Raw genomic sequence first — 6,000 nt, forward strand, 5'->3', positions numbered from 1 at the left:
AACTGGGTTCTCTTTATCTACTTTTAGGACCTGTGTGAAAATCTGATGATGTTTTAGGTCATATTTATGCAGAAATATAGAAAATTCTAAAGGGTTCACAAACTTTCAAGCACCACTGTATAAACATTATATTCTGTTATGAATAAGAAAAAAAATTATTATAAATCACAGCACTTTTATTTTTTTTAAGTACTTCATCTACTTCAACAATGTTACACAAAGGTCGATACATAACAGTTGTAAATGTCACTTAATTCCACAGGGTGTCGATAATGGTGGACACCGGTGAAAGTGATCACTATTATCAACACCTCACGTGACTTCTCAAATGCGTGCTTAGATATAAAATGGCGACTGTCAAATGAAAGAGTAAGAAACAAAGTAGGGTTCGACAAGGAGATCATGAAATATTGGTGAATTTGACCAGTAAAAATATGTCCATGATCTTTCCACCATGCTTACCTGTGATGATAACGTCTGGGTTTTCCTCAAATTGCTGATTGTGCTAAAAAAAAATCCATCTCCGGTAACGAGCTGTGTCATCAGATGACAAGATCAAAGGGCGAGGTGGGTCTTCCGGTTGATTCATTAACCAATAATAACTTTTGTAACTGAAACTCACCTTTGTAAGATTTTTTTTTGTTGGTAAATCTGAAAAGGTGTTGATAATTATGAACTGTCATTAATTGTAGCCGCCATTCTAGTACACACCTGGGGAAATGATGTGATGCAATTTATATTTTAATTCTATTGTTTTTACACACAAATTAGGGGAATAATGTTTCATATATAAAGGATATTACATGGTTGCACAAAGATATGAAGTTTATCTTCGAGTGAGCAAAGTGAACGAGTGAAAATATTTTCGACACAAGAAGATAAACTTCATCTCTATGTGCCACCGTGTAATGTTCTTTATATTACATGGATACAGCCACAAAAAAAGAAAAGAAAGTTAATCAGAAGAATTTTAATGTTGAACCACTTCGCCATTTTGACAACATGTGTCCAGTCAGTGGGAAAACACTGGGAGTGACGTCTTCAGAGTGAGATATCTGGAATTATTATACATACAGTACACTTTTTCTATGGAATAAAAATGTGTTCTATTCCCTTCTTGATTCATTTGGTTTGATAGCATGCAATATTGTTAGCATATCACTTATCCTACGTGTATTACGTCATTCTACCCAATGGAGAATGAGCGTTCAATATAGTTTATGATATTGTATGGTTGTCAAGACAACATGACATCACACGTCAGAGCTGATGCGAATATTCAGTTTTCTGTTGCACATGAAACTCTCAGTGTTGTGAAGACAAGAAGAACAGCCAGAGTGGCAGGAAACCACAGGGAGTGCAGACGTCTTAATGCCAAACTCAACAAGCTGCTCCGCAAGGATAAGCTGAACTGGCTCGACAACCTAGCAGAAGAAGCAGAGGTGGCTGCCCGTAGAGGCAACCAAGGATCCCTCTACAGGACCCTAAGGACCCTCTCCGGGAAGACATCACCACCTACCGCCTGCGTGATGCATGGATGGAACCATTCCAGACACTCCAGATAAACAGATGTCGCAGTGGAGGGAACATTTTCAGAGCTTGCTCAACCGTCCACCTCCACCCCCCTCTCCCCAGCTGGAAGAACTAGCTGCCTCGGCCAGGGAGGACGATTCTGTCCCTACTGGTCCCCCCACTCTACCTGAAGTGGTCAAGGCCATATGGAAACTCAAACCTGGCCGGGCCACAGGGGCTGATGGAATTGCCCCAGAGTTGCTGCTGCATGGTGGACCCGCAGTAGCAGGTCAGCTCCAACAACTGTTTACTGCCATCTGGAGTAACGAGACCATCCTGGCAGACTGGCTGCAAGGTGCCATCCTTCCCTTCTGGAAGAAGGGGCCCAAAGACCTCTGCAGCAACTACAGAGGGATCACCCTGCTGAGCGTCCCAGGGAAGGTGTTTGCCAACATCATCCTTGTGAGACTGTGCCCACTTCTCATCCGCAAGCAGAGAAAAGAGCAGAGCGGCTTCACACCAGGTTGCTCCACAGTGGACAGAATCCTGACCCTCTGACTGCTGGCTGAGAAAAGAAGGGAGTTCAGGAAACCTCTCTATGCAGCCTACATGGACCTGAAACAAGCTTTTGATTCCGTGGACAGACCAGGCCTTTGGAAGAGCCTCAAGATCCTTGGTGTCCCAGTCAAGCTGCTAAACGTTCTCTCTCTCCTCTACTCTGACACCTCCTCCTGTGTGAGAGTAAACGGGCTGCTGTCAGGCAATTTCAACATCAACAGCAGCGTCCGCCAGGGCTGTGTCTTGGCCCCGACAGTCTTTAACACAGCCATCGACTATGTCATGGGGAGAACTGTGGCTCAGTGTGCCTGCGGTGCTAGCTTTGGCAATGTTACCATCACAGACCTGGATTACGCAGATGATGTGGCAATCCTGGCCGAAGTCATGGAAGCCCTCCAACTTGCCCTGCAGGCCATGGATACGGAAACCCAACTGCTTGGCCTGATGGTCAGCTGAGAAAAAAACAAGGTTCAGTGCCTCAGCGACTACGAGACACCCCAAGCAGGACTGGTGATTAACTCTCACCCCGTTGAAGCTGTCGACAGGTTTTGCTATCTCGGAGGCACGATAACGTCTGACTGCAAGAGCGATTCTGACATCCAGCTCTGCATCGGTCGTGCCGCCTCTGTGATGGCAAGCCTTGACAGCGTATGGTCCAACAGGAAACTCTCGGTCCAAACTAATATCAGGCTGTATAACAGCCTTGTGCTGTCCATCCTCATGTATGGAGCTGAGACCTGGACTCTAACAGCTGCCCAGGAACAACGCCTGGATGCCTTCAACATCAAGTGCCAACAAAGGATCTTGGGGATCAGGTGGCACGACTACATTTCCAATGCCACCCTGCGTGAGATCACCAACCAGTCTCCACTGTCCAACAAGATCCGTTTGGTCCATCTCTGCCTTTTTGGCCACATCGCCAGGGTGGAGCCACCCCTGGAACCAGCCGCCCTACTGAGGGAACCGACCCCCACCACCTTGTCCCGTCCCAGAGGCCGACCCAGATGCACATGGTCCGACCAGCTGAGCGATGACCTGCAGGCTGCTGGCCTCAACATCGCCACCACCTGGGAGGCTGCCAGGAACAGACCCGCTTGGAGAGCCATATGCAGAGGAGACACACTCCCTTCGGGAGCATGCTGAGCTGAGTGAGTGAGTGACTCAACACCAGCTAATGTAACAGTATTTAAATATGTTGCTCAGATCCACGATGTATTTCATATGAAAAATGCAAGTTTTTCAACATGAGGAGATAAACTTCATATCTTCAAGCCAACATGTCTCATCTCATTACCTCTAGCCACTTTATCCTTCTGCAGGGTCGCAGGCAAGCTGGAGCCTATCCCAGCTGACTACGGGCGAAAGGCAGGGTACACCCTGGACAAGTCGCCAGGTCATCACAGGGCTGACACATAGACACAGACAACCATACACACTCACATCTACGGTCAATTTAGAGTCACCACCTGCATGTCTTTGGACTGTGGGGGAAACCGGAGCACCCAGAGGAAACCCACGCGGACACGGGGAGAACATGCAAACTCCACACAGAAAGGCCCTCGCCGGCCCCGGGGCTTGAACCCAGGACCTTCTTGCTGTGAGGCGACAGCGCTAACCACTACACCACCGTGCCGCCCAGCCAACATGTGATTTTCTTTTTATTATATAGACACATTCATAAACAAAAAGTACCCAAATTTATCAAAACAATTCATCGATTTCCTCACAAGTGACATGTAGAGATTTATGTCACGGTTTTGGTTCTCCATGTCCCAGATGTAGCTCGTATGAAAAATATGAGTGGTGTATTTCCCAGTAAAACACTTATGTCCATATTTGTAGATAGATAGATAGATAGATAGATAGATAGATAGATAGATAGATAGATTTTTTTAATGGAGGACACATATTCAAATACTTAGAAATAAATCAGAAATACCAAGGACCAATTTTTTTATTTAGCCCCAAAATACTGTTAAACTCTAAACTGAGTCACAGGACAATTGCTCTTTCCTGTACCAGACTTTCTCCCTGCCACTCAGCCTTTCCATCAGGAAGCATTTTCTTCCTACGTCAGCTGTAATACTAAAGCTGGTTCACTATAAACCAATACAAATAAAGAATCACCTCACAGAGGACCCTAGTTCCTCTTAGAAACACAGTTAAACTATAAACTGAGTCACAGGACAGTTGATCCATCCGGTACACATGGTCCGGTCCAGTCTGGTCTGCCAAGAGACGCCAGACTTTGTCCCTCCCTTTTGGCCTTCCTGTCAGTGCACGTGCTCTCCCCACATCGGCTGGTCTGCTAAAACCTCACCATCAGTTTCTCCACGCTAAAGCAAAAATAGCCCCAGACAGTACACATTAGTATCTCTGAATAGCTTCAGACTACACAGTAGAATTTATAAGTAACACTCTCAGTAAACACTTTCGCTTACTTACAAACATATCTCACAAGAATGCCTTTTTTATTTTATTTTTTATTGTCTGTCTCAATCTCTGTCTCAAACTCACTACTGAAAACAACCATTATGAAAATTATCCTTTTTTTTTTGGCACAAAAGGAAACCACTGTTTGTACCACAGTTTGTAAACCATGATTTTTCGGTGGTTACTATGGTATGGGTGTCATAACTTCACTATTAGTGTGGTTACTCTGCCTTCCCTCTAGTAAACACGACTGAAATGGTTTAAAACAAGTTGCACGTCATGGAAATGTATGGTATGAATACCACTGTATGTGCATGATTGCAAATGGTGTAATGTATCTCAGTCCCAATCCTTTTTACTATACTGCAAATAAAATTTGCTTATACCATTTACTGTTGATTCTGATTGGACAGAAGGTGTTGATTATTTGTCTGTTACAGCAGCTCTGAAAATAGTTCCAGCTGCAGTGTTTATATGAATACACACATTCCAAAACATTATCATTTCTGGAGAAACATACACAAAACAGACGGAATTACATTACAGACATTTAGCAGATGCTCTTATCCAGAATGACATACAACATACCCAGAGTAGCCTGGGGTTAGGTGCCTTGCTCAAGGGCACTTCAGCTATTCCCACTAGTCCAGGGAATTGAACTGGCAACCTTTTGCTCCCAAAGCTGCTTCTCTCACCATTAGGCCATGGCTAACCCGTATAGGATATGATATGATGAAATGTTCTGTAGAAGACAGTCAGAGGTGAAGCTGTAACCTTAATTTTTCTGACATGGGAAGCTCTTCGGGATGAAAGACTTTGCCTTTTGACATTTCTCAGTAATAAACTGGATTTTTGGGATTATAACTTCAAGCGTATCAACTGTTAGCTGCTGCCATAACATAAGTGATAACAGGAATGTTCCACAGTATTAAATGTAAATATAAATTGACAGTAAGTATGACATTGTTGTTCAATAAATATAAAAATTACAGTATTTGCAGTGCTATAAGAGCATGTACTGTTATGGGGGAAAAAAAGAACAACTTCAAGGTGGTACCATTAACTTTGAGTTGTTGATTATTTTCCTATAATAGTAACATCCCATCATGATTTATTCTGTATTTAGTAAGGTGGGGGGGGGAATTATGGTTCCTTCTTCCATATCAAATATTTAAATAATATTGGCTGGCTTTGAGTGATATATCAGATATATATTCCATTCAGCTAGCATGATATTGAATGAGTCAAAGACGAGCTGAATGGAATATATCTGATATACCACGAAGAAAAGCTAGCCAATGTTATTATTATTATTATTATTATTATTATTATTATTATTATTATTATTATTATTATTATACATTCCTTTCAGGTGTTCAATGCGTCTTTCTGTTTCAAAATTCTCTCAAAATATTCCGTATTTAACAAAGCAAACTTGGCAGCCATGTTTGTTTACAAATTGTCACAGTCCCTCACTACTGCAGAAGTTTTACATCT

This window comes from Neoarius graeffei, chromosome 25 (assembly GCF_027579695.1).
Source record: "Neoarius graeffei isolate fNeoGra1 chromosome 25, fNeoGra1.pri, whole genome shotgun sequence".
Classification (NCBI taxonomy): Eukaryota; Metazoa; Chordata; class Actinopteri; order Siluriformes; family Ariidae; genus Neoarius; species Neoarius graeffei.